The sequence below is a fragment of the Pleurodeles waltl genome, chromosome 5 (genome assembly GCF_031143425.1).
Source record: "Pleurodeles waltl isolate 20211129_DDA chromosome 5, aPleWal1.hap1.20221129, whole genome shotgun sequence".
Lineage (NCBI taxonomy): Eukaryota > Metazoa > Chordata > Amphibia > Caudata > Salamandridae > Pleurodeles > Pleurodeles waltl.
The window spans coordinates 263944919-263970432 of NC_090444.1; positions in this window are offsets into that span (position 1 = coordinate 263944919).

Consider the following 25514-nt stretch of genomic DNA (forward strand, 5'->3'; position numbering starts at 1 on the left):
TCCGCTAGCTTTTTGAGTTCTTCGAGGGTGAAAGCAGGGGCCCTATCACCTGCAGGACGTGGCATAGTGGCTCCCAGAGGCTGTACACAGCAGCTCACGTCATAGAGGTCTTGCTAGCAACAGTGCGAGGAGTTAAGTGAGCATAAGTGCAGAAAATGGCGGTCACGGCCACCACGTACAGGACTGTCACCGCCGGCGGTCATGCCCATTGGCCCCAGTCTGCCAAAGGCAGCAATGTTAGCCAATGACAAGTAGCACAGCGGTTGCGACCACCTACTGCCATGGCGACTTCCGCCAGTGGACTTAGGTCACTTCCAACTGTCCACTACAGAAGGTCAGTCGCCTGCCATTTTGGCCACATGTAATCGTGGATGTGCAAAATATTCTGTTTCACTCACTTACTCCCCCTAGTTGCAGTGTAACCGTAGGTTGGCCCAGCATGGTTGTGCAACATATTGTGACTATCTTTACACAATGACATGTTCAGGCTGTCTATATGTTGAGAACAATGTAAATCGACTCTGTGGTACATAGGCCATGGCTAGGTATGGATAGATACCAAAACAATTGTGTAATGAGTCCATGTCAGCAAAGTCACCCACACATGTACAATGACATATGTTTCATATGTATATTCCAATTTACATGTAAGGCAATTTGCAACAATGAGGGTTAATGTGGTACATATCTGTGTTCTGCATTACATATGTGAGCAGTCCTACATCACCTCTACAGATGTTAGGTGTCAGGTAATATATAATGTGGTGGTGATGTGTTCATACTGCATAACTCATTGGACAGTCTCTCCTCTTAACATAGTTATCCTGACATGAGGAGAGTGAGACAGCCGCCAGTGTACCATCCACTAGTTGGCCTGGCAACCATGAAGGACAGGCATGTCAACCAGACATATTGTCTGAATCGCCATACCATCATGGATCTATGTACACAGTTGGAGCCAGATCTGGTTCCAGCCATTTGCAATTCCTATCGGTTACCTTCCATCATTCAACTCTTGTCAGTGCTACACTTCCTAGCCACAGGGTCATTTCAGAATACTGTGGCCCTAACATTAGGGATGTCTCAGCCCATGTTCATTCTGATGTTGAAGGATTTACTGTGTGCATTGTTGAATCACCTGGACAACTACATCAGGTTTCCCCAAAGAGCGGATTTGATGTTTGTGAAGGCAGACTTTTATGAAATGGGACACATTCCTCTTGTGGTAGGAGCCATTGATGGCACCCATGTAGCCCTGGTCTCTCCCAGAGCTAATAAACAGGTGTAAGAAAACAGAAAGAACTACCACTCAATCAGTGTACAGGTGGTATGTCTTGCAGACCAGTACATCTCACAAGTCACAGCCAAGTTTCTTGGATCAGTTCATGATTCCTACATAATGCGGAACAGCAATGTCTCACATCTGATGGCACGACTACAAACAGATAGGGCCTGGCTGCTTGGTAGGTATGTATTGTATTGCATGTTTTAGTGTAATGTCACTTGTCATCACTTCATTAGCAGCGGCTGAAGCTACTTAGGTTCTGTTCTACCATTGTGTTCACATGTGACTCTGGCTATCCTAACCTTCTGTGGCTGTTGACACCAGTGAGGTACCTAGCCATGCCTGGGGAACTCCGGTCCATTGAGGCACATGGGATGACAAGGCGTGTAATCAAGCGAACATTCTGGCTCCTGAAGGCAAGATTCAGGTGCCTGGCCCTATCAGGAGGTGCCCTCCTCTACTCGCCTCACAAGGTATGCCAAATAATCGTTGCCTGCTGCATGCTTCACAATCCAACCGTAAGACGTCAGACACCATTGATAGCAGATGAGGAGGATGCTGATATGGCAAGTGAGGAAGAGCCAGAGGAAGAAGGAGCAGCTGACTCTAGGACACAGCTCATCAATCAGTACTTCCACTGACATCCAGGTATGTGAAGTGGATCTTTACAAGTGTTGCATGTGCACTTTTTGATGTGGATGGCTGCCATAACACCTCCTAACTAAATTCATCAGTGTTGGTGTAATGAGCTCCAATGCCTATATGTGAGTTGGGGAAGCTGACGGACAGATTGTAAGGTGTACATTTACAGATGGTCAGCTCTAAAATGTATTGTTACATCTGATCCTAACATTTAATTCTGGAATAGACTATCCAGTATTGAGCTATGTTTCTTGCGTCCCCCTATCCTCCTTTCCTTCCACTCACTGAAATTTCATTTCCCTTTTTGCCTCTGTAACATATGGCTTATAGTATTCATTGTCAGTAGCCAATGCTAGTATATGACAGACATAAGAGTTGTTAATGACAGATAGCAGGTAATTTGGACATAGTTACAGGGGGATGGGAACTCGTTTGTGCTCCATTTATACATGTGGGAATGTGACTGCTTTGTCCTTTCCTAATACCAGTGGGGTTGAGGGGATATGAAATGGTATTGTTCATGTCAGTTGAAGTATGTGGCACTTGTGTGAAGAATAGATCATGGTCTCTGGCTACACAGTGGATGGAGTAGTTTGTGATGACCATGGAGCCTAGCTGTGTTTGTATTCTGAAGTTGCAGTACAAGGTGCAAATTACTGTAAAGCGAGAAAGCAGTCAGAAGAATAAGGTATTTGTCTTACGTTTGTGTACTTGGTTCTCAGTGATGTCACATGTGTGTTCAATGGGATGTGTAAATCATGTAGCTATGTTATGTGTAACTTATATGTAGGTCCATACTGGCTGCCCCTGCTTTGTAGGTGGGTTACCATGGGCATGACTTATGTTACCTGTATTTGTGCAGTGTGTGCCACCATACCTTCCATCCTGATAATACTCTCTGTCATGATCTATTTGCAGTATAGAATACTGACTATACTATGGAGTTAGTCTGGATTGCAAACTCTCAGATACCTGCCCTGTGGCATCTCTGTTGTAATATGTCTCATGCTGTGGAATGCTCCGTCTGATGACCATTACACTGGCTGTTCTATGCAAGGGGGCATGACTTCACCACCGTTGGCAAGCATGACAATTGTTGAGGTATTAATATGCAGTAGCTGTGCGCAATTGTGTTTTATTGTGCATATCATGATGAGTAAGGGCAAAATCAAAGTGGTAAAATGTGAAAAGGAGTGATGAGTTAGGTCACGATAGATGGATTCATCAGAGTAGCAGTTGGTTGCACAGGCCCAGTGTCCTTGTACCATGGGAAAATTTAGTTATTTCTCAGGACAGTCTTCAGGGTGTCTCAGTGACACACAAGGGTGACATATCAGGTGAAGTTCACTTCCTGGCAGCAGGTTTGGTCTTGGCATCTGCTCCAGCCAGATGTCTGGGTGGATGTCCACGTTTGCAGGGGGGTCTTCAGCTACACAGGGAGAAGTGTCTGAGGCTTGTGATTCCCCTGGCAGGCCTCTATTCCACTAGCTGGCGCAGATGCCAGATGTAAGGTTGTTAGTGTAAGGGGTCTGATGATGTGTAGAGGAACCACGCAGGATGGTGTTGATGTCCCTCAGCACCCCTGCAATGGAAGCCATGGTGGCATTGTGTGCCTGCCACTGCTGCATGACTTCCCATTGGTATTCCCTCTGCGGCCTTTGATTCCCCCAACATAGGGATTATTTGGCCCATGCTGTCCTGGGAACATTAGTATGCTACTAGGACTTGGGAGATGGTTTCCTGGCCAGTGGAGTCCGTTGACGCCCCACTCCCTGGCCCACAGCATCCCGCCCACACACCCTAACCCGAGCTGCCTGTGCCCTTGTCCGATGTGCCCACTCCCAGTGGTTGCAGGGCCTTCCTTGTCTGGGCTGTCAAGGTTTGACTCAGGTCCCTGTAGTGTGGGGCACACAATAGATTGAACTGGCCTTGGGACACAGGTTGGGAGGCAAATGGTTGCTTGTGATATGGTTGCACCCGGGGTGTGGGTTATTGATGTGGGCGGGGTGAGGCAGGGAGTAATTGTCTGAACAGGTGTCCCAGATGGGCCAGGTTGTTCATCGTTGTCCAGACATCCAGGTGTGTTGTCCTCACTGGGGCCTTCATCCTGAGGGGGACTGGCAGTGTCTGGTATCCTCTCCATGGTGGCAATGGCTGGGTTACCTGTGGAGGGATTGAGACACAGAGTTCAAGTTGGAATGTGTGTTAGATTACCTCTTCAAAGGAATGCATGACAGTGGCTCTACATCATTCCCTGCAATGACTTTGACAGATGCTGAACAGCACACCTTTGTTGTAACTACTACTCTGTGACTTTGTTTCCATACTCCATGTTGGGAGATATCAGACCGCTTTGGTACAGATTGCATTGCAGATGAGTGCTGTTATTGTCTGATAATTGGCATGACTGTTCACCACTGTTACCTAGTGATTTGTGAGGCTTGCTAGATGTTACAAATTATAGCTGTACAATATTCAATTGTGTTCTAGTGGCAACACAGTATGTGGGTATGCAAGCATTATAGTCCTGTATCTGGATGTGTTACATGTGCGTCGTCTCAGCCATCTTACTTTCCTACACAGGTAAGTCCATTTCTGGTTTGGGATCCTTGATCTGCAGCCACTAGAAATGGCCACTCTGTTGTTGCTGTATGTTGTTTTGTATACTATTGTTAGTGTGTTACTGCATATCTGTCATTGCCATGTACTGATCCTCACTAGGTCAATCTAGATGGTGTAGCTAGCACTTTAGTTATACATGCATGCAATGTGATGTGTTGTGCACATTCAAGGTATTCATACAATAGTGTTGGTGCACGCTGGGAGTCGTAGTGAGTTTATTTGGCAGTCATTAACGTGCCACTGCCAAAGGCTGTGGGGTAGTTGGGCTGGGTGGAGTGGTGGCATGCAGGAGAGGGGAATTAGGTGAATAGGTGGGAGGTGCTGTGGGTAATTAAGTGAATTAGGAAATATTTGGATGGTGAGGAGGGATGCAGGACAATACACTGGTGTGGCATGACTGTTGTAGGTACTTACTAAACTCCAGTCCCCCAGGTATTCCAGTCAGGCTGTCCGGATGCAGGATGTCCAAGACCTTCTCCTCTCAAGATGTGAACTGTGGAGGAGGAGGTAGGAGTCCACTGTCAGTCTTGTGCACTACGATCTGGTGGTGTGATGCCATGGAATGCACCTTTCCCCGTAGGTTATTCCAACTCTTCCTGATGTTGTCCCTTGTGCATGGATGGCTGCCTACTGAATTGACCCTATCGACCATCATTTGCCACAACTCCATATTCTTGGTAATCAATGGTTGTTGGACCAGTGCTTCAAACAATTGTGATTCCACCCAGACAATTTCATCCACCATGACCCTCAACTCCTCATCAGTGAAAAGTGGATGTTTTTGTGGGGACATGGTAGTGGTGGTAAAGACAGTGAGGATGTGATTAAAAGGATGAATAATTGTGTGGATGTGTGGGTGCTGTGATGTGAGTGGGTGACGGATGATGTGTGTTGTGTGATTTTGTTATTTGTGTGTTGTGTATGTTGTGCAAGTGTGGGATGTGTGCTGAGTGTAAGGTGTAGGTGTGCCTATTGTTTGTTTGCTAATTATATTTTTTTTGCTGGTGTCTGGCTGTGAGTGGCGTTCTGGTTGTAAAGGATTATGGCTTGTGTAAGGGTGTGTTACAAAGTGCAGTGAGTAGGTGTGTGGATGTGTGTCAGGTGTGGGGTATTCAAACTGCCCAATGTGGTGTGGTGTTCTGCCTGAAGATGAGTTTTGACCATGGCGGTTTGGTTTTCCGTGATGGAAGAACCGCTGTGGTGATTTATAGCTTGTAATCTGGTGGGTGGATTTTCATCGGGCTGGCAGTGCTGGTGGTGGAACCGCCTCTTTCCCTCCCTCTAGTGTCCTGGTGGTCTTGGATTTTTGTCTGATTTTTAGCAGTCTTCAATGAGTGACTCTTAATAAGGCGGTCGGAAGACCTCTAACATGGCAGTCTTTTGGCGGCCACCATTGTGGCGGTCTTCTGAAAATACCACCAAAGTCGTAATGAGGCCCAGAGAGTCAAACCCCCCGACCCCCACCTGTCGGAACCTACAGAGATCTACTGAGGAGTGCCCCAGGGCTTCTACCTGAGCCCCAGGCTCTTCAACATCTACATGGCCCCACTCGCGTCCATTGTCAGAAGCCATGGACTGAATGTCATCTCCTATGCTGACGACACCCAGCAGATCATCTCAGTGACCAAAAACCCTAAAACTGCCAAGAGGAACTTCCACAATGAGATGGAAGCCCTAGCAGCTTGAATGCAGGAGAGCTGCCTCAAGCTTGACTCAGACAAGACCGAGATCCTCATCCTGGGACCCTCCACATTTGCCTTGGATAACTCTCCTGGTGGCCTGCGACATTCGGCACCCTCCTACCCCAACAAACCACGCATGTAAACTCAGTTTTATCCTGGATTTGTCTCTCACTATGACCCACCAAATCAACTGTCACATCCTCCTGTTTCCACACACTTTGATTTCGTCAGAAAATCTTCAAATGGATCCCAAACGACTGCTGCAAGACCGTAACCCATGCCTTGGTCACCAGTAGGCTCGACTATGGCACCACCCACAAGAATAAGAAGAAACTAAAGCACAGTCTCCGCCAGACTCACCCTGAGCATCCCCCACCAAGAACAAATCACAAAATACCTGAAAGACCTTCACTGGCTCCCCGTCAAGAAAAGTTTCAACTTTAAACTCCTCGTCAAGGCATACAGGGCTCTCCATGACTTAGGACCTACCTACCTAAACTACTTTATCACCTTCTACTCCTCCGCCAGACCTCTCCACTGTGCTCAACAGGCACTGGCCACGTACCCTGCATACGGAAGCCCTTAGCTGGAGGAAGATCCTTCGCCTATCTCACAGCAAAAAGCTGGATCAATCTGCCTCTTCACTTCAGGCATTTACCATTGTTACCTAAAATTCAGGAAGGACCTTATGACCTGGTTCTTTGACTGTTTCACAAAAGAGCGAACCCCCACAGCGCCTTGAGACCCTTAGGGGTGAGTAGATGTTCTTTACAAAAGTGAATTGAATTGAATTGAATTGTGCTCCAAACAATTGTGGCTCTACTCTTATGATTTCACCCACCATGGCTCTTAACTCATCTTCTGAAAAACTGACACTTTTGGAAGATGACATGGTGGAACAAACAAAATGGGTGACAGTGACTTACTAAACAGGGGAAGTGCAAAAGAATGTGACTGGACAAAAGTGTGTTCAGGGTGTTGTATGGGATGGTGAGAAAAAGTGGTGCCTAGTACCTGTACTGTGTGAAAAAAAGTTGCTCTGGCTTCTGTGTGTGCAGAGTTAATGCAAAGGATTGTGGTGTGTGAAGAGGTGTGTTTTATAGTATCCTTTGCAGGATTGTCCAGTGTGGCAATGTGTGTCAGTTTTGCTGGTTTCAAATTCACCCAATGTGCACTTGTGTATTACCTTGGTGACCACGGACAGCCATGGTTCGGCTCGCCATTGGCTGACCGCCATGGGGGTCCACCATGGCAACTGTTTGCTTATAATGTAGTCAGTGGCTGGTTGCAGGGCTGATGGAGCTGGAGGTCGTACCACCTATTTCCAGGCCTCTGTGCCACTGCCAGTCTGCCTTTTTTGGTTGACAGTCGGCGGTCCTGCCGATGTAACTCATAATAGGGCAATCTGAAAGACCGCAAACATGGCTGTCTTTTTAGGACTGCTAAAATGCCAGTCTGGCAGTCCGCCCACCAAACTCGTAATGAGGCCCTTAATTATCAAAATATAAGTAACATGAAACAATTTAACATAGCATAACAATACATTACTAAAACAGTATATGAAAACCCAAAACTTAAAATTAGTGAAAACACTACTATTGATACATCTAAATATAGAAACCCTACCACAAACAACATCACTAACTTCTAGACTCTCTAAACACCCCTACTCTCAAAACGCTAAAGAAATCCCTAAAAAAACAACTTTCATATTCAGATGAACAGCAGCACCTTACAGTGTCTTGGTTCTGGAAAATAGTCTAAAATTGACACAACTAGATTACAAAATGGAAGCTAGTGGTAAAAAAAATTGCCATTAAAGGAAACAAAAAAAGACTATCCTCCCTAGAAATTATTAGGAAATGATGTAAAAATGTTAAATAAATGAATGCAAACGTAAAAAAATTAAATATGTAAAACATGTCAAAACATGTTGCAACAAAAGTACAAATTAAATAATTACATAAAGTATATACAAATATTTAATATATGCTGAATAAACATGTTAAAATGATGCTGAGAATATGTATATAAAACAATTTTAGAAATGTTTAAAAAGTGTTAAATGATGGAATATAAAAGTGGAAAATGTACAACGTACAATAGTATGTAAATATAATTTACATATTGTATTTAATAATAAATATCATTAAAAATGTTGTATTTATTTAACTGTATGTTAATTTTTATTTTTAAGTTGCAATATATGTTTAAAACTGTAAACTTATGCATTAAATACACTTTGAAAACATAAAATTAACTGAGAAAAATGTGTTACAAGTCTTTGTTCTATAAAAATATAGTGACTGATATTATTGCCTACAAACATACAATTGACAATTTTTCTTCATATTTCTGAAATACCAACAATACTAATGAAATAACACAAACTATTTCTACTACATACAAATAAAATTGAAACAAAGGAATTCAGACTAAAATTATAAAATTAAATAATCACACTTCAACAGAAACCATTTTTAAGAAAGTGCTGGAGATTAAAAGGCTGTCATTTACTATTCCTTCTCCAACCTATTCCAATTTGGAGAAGGTGTTAGGCACTAAAAGAGTAACATTTTCAATTCCCACTCCAATCTGTACCAATTTGAAGAAGGTGTGTGACACTAAAGGGGTCAAAAATGATACTCCCACTACAACCTATACCAATTTGGGGAAGGCCGTGGACACTAAAAGGGTAATATTTACTATTTCCACTCCAATCTATACCAATTCGAAGAAGGCGTGGGACACTAAAAAGGTGTTGTTTACTATTCCCACTCCAATTCAACCATATTAGGAGAAAATGAGGAGTTGGACAGTAAATGAGTTACATTAGTCACTGTTGCCATTCCAATCTAACCATATTGGAACACTAAAGAGGTGAATTTTAGTATTTCCACTACAATCTAAAACATTTTTATAAAAGGTAATAAAAATTAAGCATGTTATATATACAATCAATACTCCATACTTACACACAGTTTTCTTTACTATAAAATAAACTAACATTTAATCTTAAAGCACACTAACCGAAACAAACCTATATATTCAAGTGGGGTCATTACAACCCTGGCGGACGGTGTTAAAGGTGCGGTAATACCGCAAACAGGCCGGTGGACAAAAAAAGGGAATTATGACCGTGGCGGAAACCGCGAACAAAGACAGCCACTTCAACACTCTGCCCGCCACGGCTGTACAGACAAGCAGCGCGGCGGTCACCGCCAACAGACAGACGGAAGACAATGTACCGCCCACAGTATCACAACCCGCCAATCCGCCACCTATTCCGGGGCGGATTCACCGTGGATAAAAACACGGCGGAAATAGCTTTTGCAATGGGAAAACGCTCACCTTAACACATCCCAAGAGGAAGGAGGACACCATGGAGCCGGAATTACAAATCCTACCTGCCCTTCTCTTCCTACTCATCTACGAACACCAGGGCCGGCGGCGGCGAAGACAACTGTGAGTACTGCACCTACGACATAGGGGAGGCAAAAGTCAGGGGGACACACACGCAACACCCCCACCCCCACCCTCGCACATTACAACACACACACCAATGCATTTCCAAACATCACTGTAACAACCTACAACCCCCCCGGAAGAATGCAAAGACAAAACAAAATCAGTTCAAACATTGTAATGCATCAAAATACATGTATGATATGCACATCTCAATGTCCGTGCACCACTGGGCCAAAAATGCATGGGCGAGGCCCACACAAGATACCTGTTCACAAACGGAGAGAACACTGCCGGGGCATCAGAGACAAATACAACAGGCACCTCAGGGGGAAGGGAAGGGGAGAGCACCTCAGCCCGATTACAGCACCATGCCAGATCCACGACAGGGCTCCATGCCCATTGATGTATCCTGGGGAGTGCAAAGCCACAGTCTCTCAAGTCTCTATAGTGGGTGGGTTGCCCACTGTACCATCCTGGGGAGTGCAAAGCCACAGTCTCTCAAGTCTCTACAGTGGGTGGGTTGCCCACTGTACCATCCTGGGGAGTGCAAAGCCACAGTCTCTCAAGTCTCTACAGTGGGTCGGTTGCCCACTGTTACATCCTGGGGAGTGCAAAGCCACAGTCTCTCAAGTCTCTACAGTGGGTGGGTTGCCCACTGCCATATCCTGGGGAGTGCAAAGCCACAGTCTCTCAAGTGGATAACAGCCTCCACTGGTTCTGGAGGGGGACTGGTGCCCAAAGTGCTTCATCCTGTGAAGGACAGAGGTAGTGGATGGATCTCTCCACTGGTTCTGGAGGGGGAATGGTGCCTAGACTGGATTAGGCTCCCCGTGACAGTTCCTGTCCCGTCACTGCCCCAGCTGTACATGGGATCACGATGCTTGATGTGGCGGTCTTTTCCTTCTGCAGCCTTGCTCTGCCCTGTTCAGCGGTGCTCTGCCCTGTTCAGCGGTGCTTGCCCTGTTCAGCGGTGCTTTGCCATGGCGGTCTCTGGGGTGTTCAGCAGTGCTCTGCCCTGTTCAGCGGTGCTAGCCCTGTTCAGCGGTGCTTTGCCATGGCGGTCTCTGCTCTGTTCAGCGGTGCTCTGCCCTGTTCAGCGGTGCTTGCCCTGTTCAGCGGTGCTTTGCCATGGCGGTCTCTGGGCTGTTCAGCAGTGCTTGCCCTGTTCAGCGGTGCTTTGCCATGGCGGTCTCTGGGCTGTTCAGCGGTGCTTGCCCTGTTCAGCGGTGCTTTGCCATGGCGGTCTCTGGGCTTTCAGCGGTGCTCTGCCCTGTTCAGCGGTGCTTTGCCATGGGGGTCTCTGGGCTGTTCAGCGGTGCTCTGCCCTGTTCAGCGGTGCTTGCCCTGTTCAGCGGTGCTTTGCCATGGCGGTCTCTGCCCTGTTCAGCGATGCTCTGCCCTGTTCAGCGGTGCTTGCCCTGTTCAGTGATGCTTTGCCATGGCGGTCTCTGGGCTGTTCAGCGGTGCTTGCCCTGTTCAGCGGTGCTTTGCCATGGCGGTCTCTGGGCTGTTCAGCGGTGCTTGCCCTGTTCAGCGGTGCTTTGCCATTGCGGGCTCTAGGCTGTTCAGCGGTGCTTGCCCTGTCCAGCGGTTCTTTGCCATGGCGGTCTCTGGGCTGTTCAGCGGTGCTTGCCCTGTTCAGCGGTTCTTTGCATGGCGGTCTCTGACCTGTGCATTGGTGTGTGGCAAGATGGTCCCTCATTGCCCAGCGGGCTGTGGCAGCCGGGGCCCTCCTGGGCACTGACTCTGGCGGTGGTCTCTGGACCAGTGAAGATACTTGGGCCCTCCAGGGCACTGACTCTGGTGGTGGTCTCCTGACCAGTGACGATACTTGGGCCCTCCAGGGCACTGACTCTGGCGGTGGTCTCTGGACCAGTGACGATACTTGGGCCCTCCAGGGCACTGACTCCGGCGGTGGTCTCCTGACCAGTGAAGATACTTGGGCCCTCCAGGGCACTGACTCCGGCGGTGGTCTCCTGACCAGTGACGATACTTGGGCCCTCCTGGGCACTGACTCTGGCGGTGGTCTCTGGACCAGTGACGATACTTGGGCCCTCCAGGGCACTGACTCCGGCGGTGGTCTCCTGACCAGTGACGATACTTGGGCCCTCCAGGGCAGTGACTCCGGCGGTGGTCTCCTGACCAGTGACGATACTTGGGCCCTTCAGGGCAGTGACTCTGGCGGTGGTCTCTGGACCAGTGACGATACTTGGGCCCTCCAGGGCACTGACTCCGGCGGTGGTCTCCTGACCAGTGACGATACTTGGGCCCTCCAGGGCACTGACTCCGGCGGTGGACTCCTGACCAGAGACGATACTTGGGCCCTCCAGGGCACTGACTCTGGCGGTGGTCTCCTGACCAGTGACGACGGTGCTGGCGGTGGCGTCCCAGCCGCCGGGGAGGATGCCGCCCTTCTCCACCGTGCTGCTCTCACGAGGCTGTGCAGACTTCTTCTGGCACTTCACCACCTTTAGAGGAGTCACAGCTGACTCTGCAATCCCCCTGGGACCCTTGTGAGTAGTTTTGCCTCCAGGAGTCTTCACCCGGTCCCGTTGGCCACTTGCCAACTTGAGATGCTTTACAGGGGGTGGACTGGCAGTGCCTTGGCTCCGTGTCACACTGCCTGCCCTGGTGGCCGGTGCACTCCACACACCTGTAACACGCACCACTGGTACTGGAGTCTTTTTGGCTGAGGCGCTACTACGGGACTGATGAATTGGAGGGGTGGCGGTGGGGGCAAAGAGGTCAACGTTGGTGAGGGAGAGTTTCTGACAAACACTGAGATGGGTAGCTGGAGGGGGTCTGGGAGTGGAGGAAGAGGAGGTGGTTGTAGGAGGTGTCACTTTAGGTGTTTTGGGTGCAGGAGCAGGTACTGGAGGATGTCGTGAGGTGGATGGATGTTGGGTGTGTGGGTGCCCACGTTTGTGTACTTTGGGAGGGGGCGTCACAGACACACAGGGGACGTGTAAATGGGAGTGGGGGTGGTGAGTGCAGGTGAGCGGGGTGTGGTGCTGGGTGTTCTGGTGCGAGTCCTAGTGCCTGTAGATGTAGTGCATGCAGGTGAGAGTGTAGACGATACTGGGAGGGAGGAGGGAGACGACGAGGAGGGGGACACAGTGGAGGCAGTGGATGTTGGTATGTCTGCATGTGGGTGATACTTGTGTGAGTGCCTGTGTGTTGTGTGGTGCCTATGTTTGCCTGAGCTACTTTTGGGTGTTGAGGTGTATGCATGCTTGTCTGATGGTGTGCTTGGGATAGGCTGGTGTACAGGGGATTGGGTCTGGGTGGAGGAAGTTGGAAGGGGGAGGCTAGAGACAGGGACAATGGTTGCCATCAGTGCTGAGGCCAGAGATTGCAGGGTTCGATGATGGGCAGCCTGACCAGAATGAATGCCCTCCAGGAATGCATTAGTGTGTTGCAACTCCCTTTCTACACCCTGGATGGCATTCACAATGGTAGACTGCCCAACAGTGAGTGACCTGAGGAGGTCAATGGCCTCCTCACTGAGGGCAGCAGGGGTGACAGGGGCAGGGCCTGAGGTGCCTGGAGCGAAGGTGATGCCCACTCTCCTGGGTGAGCGGGCACGGGGCGAACGCTGAGGGGCTGCTGGGAGGGCAGTGCTGGTAGGGGAGGTGGCGGCTGTACCTGTAGAAGTGGGGGGCACAGATGGTGCCGCCACCACAAGGGAGCTCCCATCGGCAGACGAGTCCGTGTCGCTGGTTGGTAATCCGGTGACCGACGTGTAGCTCCCCTCGCCCTCCGTCCCACTGGTGCATTCTGAGTCTGTGGTGTGGCCCTCCATGGCCATGTGGGATGCAGCTCCCTCGTGCCCCGGTGGCACTGTACCTCCGCCTGATGATGCTGATGCACAAAAGAACAGGGAGAGCAGAAAAAAGGAGGGGGGGACGACAGAAGAAAGACAGGTTAAGTGCATGGCTTACCGCTACAGTTGGCGGACAATACAGACACAGCAGCCCCCTGCACTACGCCGTGCTCGTGGCCTGTACCAATGCAATTGCTGGGATATGGCTTACATGGCTATGGTGGACATCTGCACACATGGATGCCACAGGGGCATCTATACCTGTACTTGGCCCACTAGTGAGGTGGGTTGGAGTGGCACATGAGCTGCATTACGGAGGGGCCTAGCCTACGTATTTCTGCCTGGCCTAGGTACACCCACAGCCCTCCTCCTCCACCCAGACCCCTCAACTGCGCGCCAAGTCCCCAGAATGAGAGTGTACTCACCCCCTTGTGTCTGCTGTGATGCCCTCAAGAGCCCATCCAACTCCGGGTCGGCCACCGCCAGGATCCGGAACATCAGGGGGGTCATGGTGCGACGGGCACCCCTCCCACATTGGGAGGCCATCCCCAGCTGAGCCTCCGCCGACTTCTTGCTCCAGCGGCGAATGTCCTCCCATCTTTTCTGGCAGTGGGTGCCCCGTCTCTGTTGGACCCCCAGGGTCCGGACTTCCTTGGCAATGGCACGCCAAATGTCCTTCTTCTGGTGGGCGCTGACCTACATGACATGCACAGGGGAAGAAGAGAAGTCATTACCAACTGCATCGTCGATGTGAGTGGCCCCCATCCCTTCCCTTGCCATGTGGCACATGCATTCACAGTCCTTCATGTTCACTGAACTCTGTCCCCTTCCCTCTTACAACCAGCCCTCTCCACCCAGGCATAGCCCATACAACGTGCTCCCTGTGTACTTACCTGTTGGTCTGGAGGACCGTAGAGTAGCGTGTACTGGGGGAGGACCCCGTCTACTAGCTTCTCCAACTCCTGAGCAGTGAAGGCAGGGGCCCTTTCCCCAGATGCAGCAGCCATTGTCTCTTCCAGACCGAGGTCACAGCAGCACTTGCAGTGTAGGTCCTCTCCTGTCGAAGATCAGGTATCGAGTGATTGAACAGATAGAAAATGGCGGTCACGTCCGCGGCGGTGACATCCGCGGCAGTGCGTATCATCACCGCCGGCACAGTTTGTCATTGGCTCCTGGGACCCATAGGGTCCAATGTTAACCAATGCAGCATTGTGCTGCGGTCTACGACCGCCTACTGCAACGGGGTACAACGCCAGCGCAGTTACCTCACATTCCCATTGTCCCAGTTTAGAGGTCAGGCAGCCGCCATTTCAGGGGCCCACATGGCTTCTTTTACTACTGCGGCACACATAGCTAGGCCTACACTCAACACACATACAGGAAGAGTTTTGTGTTTGGTGTCGTGTTCTGTGTATCTGTGGGTACATACCTGGAAATTTGTTGACTCTGTGGTCGCTGCTGTTCTTCCTAGGCACCGTCAGCTGGGTCATTTGAGAAGATGGCGGAATCCTCCGGTGTACCGACCGCTGGTGGACCTGTTGACAATGGAGGAGCGATATTTAATCATCACCTACAGGTTTGACTGTGCCACTATCCAGGAACTATGTACCCAGTTGGAGCCAGACCTGATGTCACCAATCCGCCATCCCACAGGAATCCCCCCTCAAGTGCAGGTGCTGTCAGTGCTCCATTTCCTTGCAAGTGGATCTTGCCATCAGGGATGTCCCAGCCTATGTTTTCCAACGTGTTGTCCAGAGTGTTGTCTGCCCTGCTGAAACACGTAAGGAGCTACATCGTTTTCCCTGAGGTGGAGGATTTGGCTACAGTGAAAGGTGACTTCTATGCCCTTGGACATATCCCCAACATCATAGGTGCTATTGATGGGACCCATGTAGCTCTGGTCCCCCCCCACAGGAGTGAACAGGTTTACAGGAACCGGAAGAGTTATCATTCGATGAATGTACAGATGGTATGTTTGGCAGACCAGTACATCTCGCAGGTAAATGCTATGTTCCCTGGCTCAGTGCATGACGCCTACATCCTGCGGAATAGCAGCATCCCTTATATGATGGGTCAACTCCAGAGGCACCGTGTGTGGCTATTGGGGGACTCTGGTTACCCCAACCTTTCCTGGCTATTGACCCCAGTGAGGAATCCCAGGACCAGGGCAGAGGAACGCTACAATGAGGCCCATGGGCGGACTAGGAGGGTGCTCAAACGCACCTTGGGCCTCCTGAAGGCCAGGTTCAGGTGCCTCCATATGACAGGTGGTTCCCTATTCTACTCACCAAAGAAGGTGTGCCAGATCATCATCGCCTGCTCGAAGCTTCACAATCTTGCTTTGCAACGCCAGGTGCCTTTTCTGCAGGAGGATGGTCCAGATGGCGGTGTTGTGGCAGCTGTGGAGCCTGTGGAGCCTGTGGACAGTGATGAGGAGGAAGCTGAGGAAGAAGACATAGACAACAGGGAGTCAGTCATACAGCAATATTTCCAGTGACACACAGGTGAGAAAACCTTTTTTCACATTACATTCACTTTCACACTTCTACCTCTATCCTGTCTGTTACTTAATAGCAGTATTTGGTCACTGAGTTGTACCTTTCCAGTATGGTTTCACAGGTGTGGTTACCAACGTGTGTCATCTGCTTGCATCCTTCAAGGACTTGTGATGTGTGACATAGGTATGTTGGCTTTACAATTGGGAACGCATTTTGACACTGTCATTGATTATACAAATTAACCAACTCACAGACTGACTCCAGATTGTTTTATGGTTCAAGGGTGTTTATTTAAGTGCTCAAAAATGGAGGGGGGTTGTAAAATGGTGATGGGGGACGGTGGAGGAATGTCCATGGCAGAATCCAGTCTATTGGTCACACAGGTGCACTGCATAGGAAGTGGAGCTGGGGCAGTTTAAGTATGGACAGGGTAACAAAGTGCGACAGTGGGAGGACAATCAGGGTGGTCTCTTTTCCTGGCGGGGGTCTTGCCATCTTGCTCTGTCCTGTTCCTGGATCTCAGGGACCGCTTGCGTGGTGGTTGTCCGTCTGCAGGGGGTGGGGTGCTGGTGTGGTGGTCCTGTGGCAGGGCGTCCTGTCCACTAGCACCGGCGGAGGTGGTGGGCATTTCATCGTCCATGCTAGTGTCAGGGGCCCCTTGGAGTGCCACGGTGTCCATCATGGTTTTTTGTATGTCCTTCAGCACCCCTACGATGGTGCCCAGGGCGGTGCTGATGGTCCTGAGCTCCTCCCTGAACCCCAAATACAGTTCGTCCTGCAGGCGCTGGGTCTCCTGAAACTTGGCCAGGACCGTCGCCATCGTCTCCTGGGAGTGGTGGTATGCTCCCGTGATGGAGGAGAGGGCCTAGTGAAGAGTGGGTTCCCTTGGCCTGTCCGCCCCCTGTCGCACAGCAGCCCTCCCAGTTCCCCTGTGTTCCTGTGCCTCCGTCCCCTGGACTGTGTGCCCACTACCACTGCCACCAGGTCCCTGTTCTTGTTGGGGTGGTGGGTTATCCTGGGTGTCCTGTAGTGGTGGACACACCGCTGATTGACGTGTCCTGGGTACGGAGGTATGGGCCCGCTGGGTGGGTGCTGTGCTGGTGTTACCAGAGGGTGGAAGGTCGTTGTTGGGCTGTGCCTGTGCAAGGGGAACTGACTGTCCCGAGGCCCACGATGGTCCGGGTTGGTCATCAGGATCCAGTAGGGCAGAGCTGCTGTCGTCACTGTGGGCCTCTTCTGTGGGTGGAGTGGAGATGTCTGGACCCTCCTGTGTGGTGATGTTCCTTAGTGGTCCTGCAGGGATATAAGAGCATGATTATTGTATGTGTGTGTGTAATGGTGTGCAATGGGTGGGTGTTTGTGTACCCCAGTGCAAACATTCCTGTGTGTGGGTTTGTGTAATGATGGTTAGGGGGCTGTTATGGGTATGTGCAGTGAGCATGCTTTGGTGAGGGGTGACCATGCTTAGTTGTGTCATGCAAGGCTTGGTGTTGGGATGTGTGGTTTGTGTTATTAGTACATTAGTGAGGAGTTGGAGTGATAGGAGAGGGGGTGAGGGTGGGGGTGTGTGATGGCATGCAGGTAGGGTGGTGGATATGATAGTTAAGATATGACTTACCAGTGGCCATTCCTCCACCGACTCCTCTGAGGCCCTCTGGATGCATGATGGTCAAGACTTGCTCCTCCCATGTTGTTAGTTTTGGGGGAGGAGGTTGGGGTCCGCCGCCAGTCCTCTGAACCGCAATATTGTGCCTGGAGACCACTGCATGCACCTTCCCCGTAGGTCGTTCCACCTCTTCCTGATGTCCTCCCGATTTCTTGGGTGCTGTCCCACTGCATTGACCCTGTCGACTATTCTGCGCCATAGCTCCATCTTCCTGGCTATGGATGTGTGCTGCACCTGTGAACCAAATAGCTGTGGCTCTACACGTAGAATTTCCTCCACCATGACCCGGAGCTCCTCCTCGGAAAACCGGGGGTGTCTTTGGCGTGCCATGGGGTGGTTTGGGTGATGTGTGGGGTGGTGTCAGTGTTGATGTGTGTGGTAATGTGTAGTGGTGTGTGGTGTATTGTGCGTGTAATGTTATATGGGTGATGGTGTTGTGTGCCTCTGTGTGTTGGAGTACTCTGTTGCTGTGCTCTCTGTCTCTCTGGCCTTCGGTCGTGACTTGTGGTTGTAGGGGTTTGTGGGTGTTGTGGGTGGGTGTTTTATATTGAATTGGGTGTGTGGGAGTGTTGTTTGTATGTGTATCAGGTGTGTTTATTTTGAATTGTCCAATGTGGCGGTGTTTTGGAGATGTGTGTGTATTTTGAGCGCAGTGGTGTGTACCGCCAATGGAATACCGCTGTTGAAAGACCGCCGCGTGGATTCGTGGGTCGTAATAGCATGGGCGTGTTTCTGTTGGCGTGACGGTGGAGGTTTTGTTTTCGCCAGTTTTACACTGACCTTTGGTGTGGCGGACTTGTGTGGGTGTCTGAATTTCGGCGGCTTCCGAGATGTGGGTCATAATAGCTGTGGCGGAATTCCACGGCCGCGGCGGTGTATTGGCGGTCTTCTGCACGGCGGTAAGCGGCTTTTACCGCCAATGTTGTAATGACCCCCATAGTCTATACATTATCATAAAATTGGTTATTGCTAATACTGATCAATTTTGTTATAAATATTTACTACATTCCTAAACCTTTAACCATAATATAAAAAAATAAATCATGATCACAAATTAACAACCAAAAAATAAAGAATGACAAAAAAACAATTTCAGTTATTTATTTCAAACAATTAAAATACATCTTAACATAAAATTATAATTTTAAAACAAAAAATGTAAACTATTTGGATAATTTTATTGTATGTTCACAAATATTATAAAATCTATACACTTAATATAAAATAATTTCTAAATATTTAACTTGTTAAAATAAATGTAGTAGTAGTGTATTAGTGTTAGTATTAGTATAAATTACCTACCATTAATATATATTTTAAATAATTTTAAATGAACATTTATGAAACATATTATTGTACCAAAATCAATTACAAAAATTACAGAATATTAATTTACATATCACAAAAATAATTAATATAAAATATACAATTTAAAAAACCTCACCATTATCTCCTAAAAACCCAACATCCTGCTGCTAAAAAATGTATAAAACCATTCATTAAATACACTGACACAACTAAAAATGCACATTTCTACAATTTCATAACTAATAAATGACCTTACTAAAATATCTAATAAAAAATAATAAACATATAGTATCAAACATACTACAATACATTACATACTACTTAATGCTCACAAACATTACATATATTTCCTACATCAATATTTTCAACAACGATATTGCAAGTAACACTAAAATGATATTTCTGCCTGTAATATTGCTGTCAACAATATTTTTGACATCCTGATATTCTTGACACAATACTTTTGTATCTCAATATTATTTTCTGACAGTTTGTCTGAACACCCTCACATCCAAGAGTTGACATCTTATTTCCATTACATAGTCCTCTGTGTCCATCATAACTGAATTGGCACCTTTATCAACTCTTTTTATCATAATACTGTTTTGTTCCTTATGTCTTCCAAAATCAATCTTCCTTTTTTCTCAGGTTTTTAAGATCTGTTTTTGTGCATTCCTTTGACCATAGTTTTTGCACTGTGTTATAACACTATGAGCCTCATTTACAAGAAACTGATGCATCCGTGCGATGCGTCAGGCTTCTTGAGCTGCCCAACGATTCACTAACAATGCTGTTATTGCACTGTATTTACTATACAAAACTCCATGATGAACGTCTTCACAGATGCACCAGAAATTCTACCCATCGGTGGCGCTAAACTGACGTTTTGCTGGACTAGTGTAAAAAAATCACGCTACTCCAGCAATGTGAGGAAAAAGCAAAAGGCAAAAGCCTTGCGCCATTTTAACACCTGCTCTGAGCAGGCGTTAACGTTTTGACGCAGTGAAGTCACAGGAAGACGCAGTGAAATGTTGTAAATATAACTGTGTCAGTTCTGCGTGGCTTTTTGCCCCCGAACACCTACCTGGCATACACCATACCTGGTGCAGGTATAATGCGACGCAAAGCTTTACAAACTGACGTATTGAGCCCAATGCGTCAATTTGTAAATCTGGAGCAGTGTAAAGCACTGTTTATTGCCACCGCTGAGTCAAAAAAAATGACGCAATGGTGGTGCAAAGGCCTTGTAAATGAGGTCCTATCTTTGATAGCCTTTATCGTTACAAAATCTTCCATATTTGGTATACAATTGGATCTCATTTTTAGATTACTATAAGAAGCTAAATCCATTTCAGTTTGAAGACCATCAATATTATCTTGTCCAGTAAAATACCCCCCTTGTTCTAATGTTACTAAATGAGGTACATGTTACATATCATTATCAACTTGGATTTTATTATCCAGGACTGAACCACTGAAGCAAAAGAGAAAAGCAGTCTGTGAGATGAACTGTTTCAGAACAAATTCAAATAGATGAAGTGGTGTGGACACAACTTCCTGTGACAAGGTGTGCATATACTAATCTTCCATCTGGATCTGGTCCACATAAAAGTGCATCTGTGACCATGTGGACAATGTGCTGACTGTGACCAGACAATAACAGGAAGGGAAGTGACACGTAACAATGTCAGACTCTACCACTGATCCTTTTTCACTTGCAACACAAAAAATATTTTGGAATTTTGTGCTCCTGCAAGCTGGTATTAGCCAACATTAGTATCTCTCCATAGTCAACAATATGACAGCACTCTTGATCAATCTTTTTCTACAACCTGCACATCCCACAGAAGATTTGCAATGACTAATTTTGGAAATGGTCAAACAAAATCCAATAGGATGAAATGTTAAAAAATTACCACCCAAAGGGAAAGCAACTCATGTTTTGAAATTCTGAATTGTGGACTGAATGAGGTTTCCAAGATAACAACAGTGTATATAATTATTCTCAATAGCTTAGTGAACCCAAACACCTCTGTACTCTCTTCTATCTCCACCAACTACTGATCTGATTTTCTCTGACAACAATCATTCATTCATTTAATATCTGATCCCGGTCGTAAACTGATATAGAATCCAGACTATTGGGCTGATTACAAATTCGGCAGACAGGAAGACCAATCTGTTGAACTTCTGACGGGGAGGTTGCTGCCTTACTGGCGACCTCCCTGCCAGTTCCATTATGACTTTTCTGCCAAGGTTTCTACCCAGGGGTAATTGCTGGCAGCATTGTTGCCGGCTCGTAATCAATCATGGGCATGGGCAGTGCAGACCCTGTGGCCACCTGCACCTGTTCTCTGCCAGCCTTTTCATAGCGGTGAAACCGCCATGAAAATGGCTGGCAGAGAACCAGATTGTAATCAGCAAGGGGGGCCTGAGTTTAGTACCGCCCTGGCTGATTCCAACCTGCACCGCCGTCAGCCTGTCAGGAGCATTGTTCCCATTGGAGACGGCTGTCGTTTGGTAGGCCGACCCCCAAACTCTTAATTAGGCCAAACCAGTGGTGGCCATGACCGCCACCTCGAGTCTGCCAGTCTGTTGACTGCCAGACTTGTAATGAGGCCCTACATCTGAAGCAACTACTTCTATCCTTATTAAGAAGTTTGCATCTGTAATAGTTTATTAATGTACTTAATTTGGTTGCACATTTTGACTCAGTGACCATAGTACCATAGATCACTAGATGTGTACCTTCCCTTGTAGATATTTTTGAAAATATGACCATTGCAGAGCCAATCTTTCCGGATGTTGAATTTTCCCATTAAGCATTCTCTTCTTGAAATGTGACCCACGGCAGCCCAATCACAGTAAGGAAGTACAGATGACATGGTCCTAAGATCATACCCTCCACTCTTTTGATTTACAATGGAGAGATATTTTTAGGTGCATTTTTTAAAGAAAATGCACCAACCAGAATGATTTCTGACAAGCACCAATAGTAACAAAATTTCTTAACAAAACTTACCAGGTACTTCATTGTCTAATAACATTTAAACGCACTGTAAAAAATGTACTGATGACAATAGACTGTAATGACTATTATTGCCTTGGTCTGAATATGAGTGTGCCTTTCTATTTTAGAAGGTCATATCTGATGTGACAAAGCCATCAGATTAAACTGCGGGTATGAGCCTTTTTCCAATGGGAAATTCACTACTCACATGTCTGCATGCTTGTCTAATTGCTACTATATATATTTAAACACAATTGTGACCTTGTCATTCCTGATGTGACCCCTGACACTGCAATTGGGCAGCATTACATCAACAGACCAAAAAAGAAACTTTCATCATCAACCCCTGGACTCATAGGAGGCAAAATAAGTGCCAGGAACACAGGAGCAGCTCATACTTATCTGTGTTGGTTGGGGTTTCACTTTCCTATTTTCTGCCATTTTTATTGTACTAATAGTGAGCAAAATGTTATTCACTATTAGTGTAGTAAAAATGGAGTGCAAATATCTGCAATTGGACCTTTCCTGGTAGCTTCAGTACGTAACAAATGTGTTTTAATGAATACTGTGAGCATGATTATGAATGATCGTGTTTTTATGGGAGAAAGAGAGAGTGTGTATGTGAGACTGTGAGTGTAAGTGAATACGAGTAAGAATGACAGGTAGTGAGTGATAATGTGTGAAAGTGAGTGTCAGTGAGTACGCATGATCCGGAGTGAGTGAGATTAAGTAAGAGTGACTGTGAGTGAATGAGAAAAAATAATTAGTGAGACTAAGGGCCTCATTATGAGTTTGGCGGTCTGACGGTAAGACTGCTGCGGTGGCGGCCGCCAAAAGCCCGCCATGTTGGCAGCCATACAGGCCGCTGTATTACGAGTTACACAGCCAGGACCGCCTAAACCTAGCCAAAATGTCACCACTGCCAGGACTCTGGAGGGCGGAAAAGAGGAGCCAGCACCACCAGCCCATCAAAAGCCCTCCAAACTAATTACGATCCAAAAAACACGATGTTCTCCCATGGTGGTAACCAATGGTGGTCTACACAGTAATACACCATGCCACATTGGATAGTTTAAATTCCAGACACCGACACACATTCACACACCAACAATATTGACTATGGCTATGGTACTATTAAACACACAATTTCACACCCCACAATCCTTTGCATCAAAAAAGCCATACACAGAAAGATAGAGGCCGCACACAGAAATTAGGAACCATTAAATAGGCACTACTCCAAATACCACTCATCACACACCTGCACATCATACATATCCCACACATCAGACACCAACTGTCACCCACTCACAACATAGCACCAACACCCCATCACCTGTTTTTTTTTGCTTATCATGTTGTCTGTCACTAATGTTTCCCCACAAAAACATACCCACTTCACAGATGATGAGATAAGTTGAGGGTCAATGTGTATGGAATCATCAGGATGGAGCCACACCTATTTGAAGCACAAGTCCAACAAATCTTGATTGTCAGCAAAATGGAGATGTGGCAAAGTATAGTCAACAGGGTAAATTCTGTAGGCATTGAGCTATGCACAAGGGAAGAAATCAGGAAGAAGTGGAACGACCTCAGGGGGAAGGTACGTTCCATGGCCGCCAGGCACCAGTTGGTGGACCTCAAGACTGGTGGTGGGGCCCCACCTCCTCACCGAATGTTCACATCAAGAGAGGAGAAGGTCTTGGACATCCTGCATCCTGAGGGCTTGACAGAAACACCTGAGGGAGTGGACTCGGGTAAGTCACAACACAAAAAATGTGATCCTAGAGTTCTGTCTTGCATGCTCACTGATCACCTTATAACGTCGTAGCAACAAACACACTCACCACCCCTGTGTGCAACTATCTAGATACCTCTCTCTGGCATACCACATGTTAAATAAACTCACCTGGGGGAACAGTGTCTGAGAATGGCGGGTGTAGTACTGGGACTGACAGCACTAGAGCCCCCCAGCAGGCACTGTTCTACCATTAAGAAAACAAGAACAGTGTACAAAAATGACAATAGCCTTGCATGTCAACTACACAATTGACTAAACCCACCAGAAAGATCCACAATATCACAGTCTAGGGCAATGACAGCAATGCCATGGGCATCTGCCTGTTCAATACCACCAACACACAGCTATAGCTATGTCCCATGCTAAAATGGCCCTATTAGCTCCCGTCACCCATTGAAAGCTACTCACCTGGGAGGAACACACATATCTGCACTGTGCTGTACTAGGTGTACCCTGATATGTATGGCCAGGTACATTGGTTACCTCTAAGCTGATGTACAGGTCAGTGTCCACTTCACATTCTACATCTGTCTGGTGTCTCAGTACTGAACTATTGCTAACTGGGAGCTAACATGGACAATATTAAGCTACACAGCAGACAAAATATGAGTCTATCAACAGACATCCAACTGTCAAACTAATCTGGTATCATTAATTTTCATAAGACTCAGCACTCATGTATGTTCTATGTTATTATGGATAATTCATCAAGTCTCTTTGAGAAGATGGTATGGCACAAATCTCCAACACTTCTTTGTTAGTGAAGCAAATTCTTATTCAAAAACGTATTCTTAATAATCATTTACTTCTGTGATTAATAATGTCCATAGAAAAATGTTTTTCCAGTTTATAGTAATCATAGTAGCCGACATGGGGCCAGATGTAAGAAAAAAAACCTTAGCGAATTGCAAATAGCGATTTTTAATAAATCGCTAATGCAAATTGCGAAGCCCAAATACCGAATCGCAAAAATATTTGAGATTCGGTATTTGAAAATCGCAAATTGTGAAAATAGACACCTGGCACAGCCTGATGACATCACAAGCAGGAAGTGAGTCAGCCCAGGCTGTTTCCAGGAGCCACACCCAAAGGAGCAGTGAGAGAGACACAGCCCAGCCCCAGGAAGCAAGTCTGTGAGCAAGCCAGGACTTTATATCAACATGGGCAATGCTGCTAATGGGAAGGAGAAGGGAGAGAGGAAGAGAAAGCTGAAGTTCAGTGAGCAAGAATTGGAGGTGCTCACTGAGGAGATGGTGAGGAGCCATGACTGTCTATTTGGGAAGAGCTCACTCCAGGTCCCAGAGAGTGAGAAGTGAAAACTCTGGGCTGACATCCAGACCAAAATCTGCACAGTGGGGGTTGCGGAGTGCTCAGTAGAGGAGATAAGAAAGAGGTGGTACGACCTGCATTCCTGTGCCAAGGAGAGGGTGGCCAGCAGGCTAAAGGAGGCAAGGAGCACAGGAGGCGGACCATCCACCCAGACACCCTCCACCCCCATGGAAGGCCTGGTGAAGTCGACACTGCTCCCAGAAGCTGTCAGTGGGGTCACTGACATAGACACGTCCGGCACACCCAGCACCTGTAAAGGTAAGTCTAGTAATTAAATGTAACACCATATGTGTATGTACAAATGCCTCTTAGGAAATAGCAAGTAGTGCAAACCATAGTGATAAGTACTCCATTCCACATCTTAGATGCAGCACAACAAT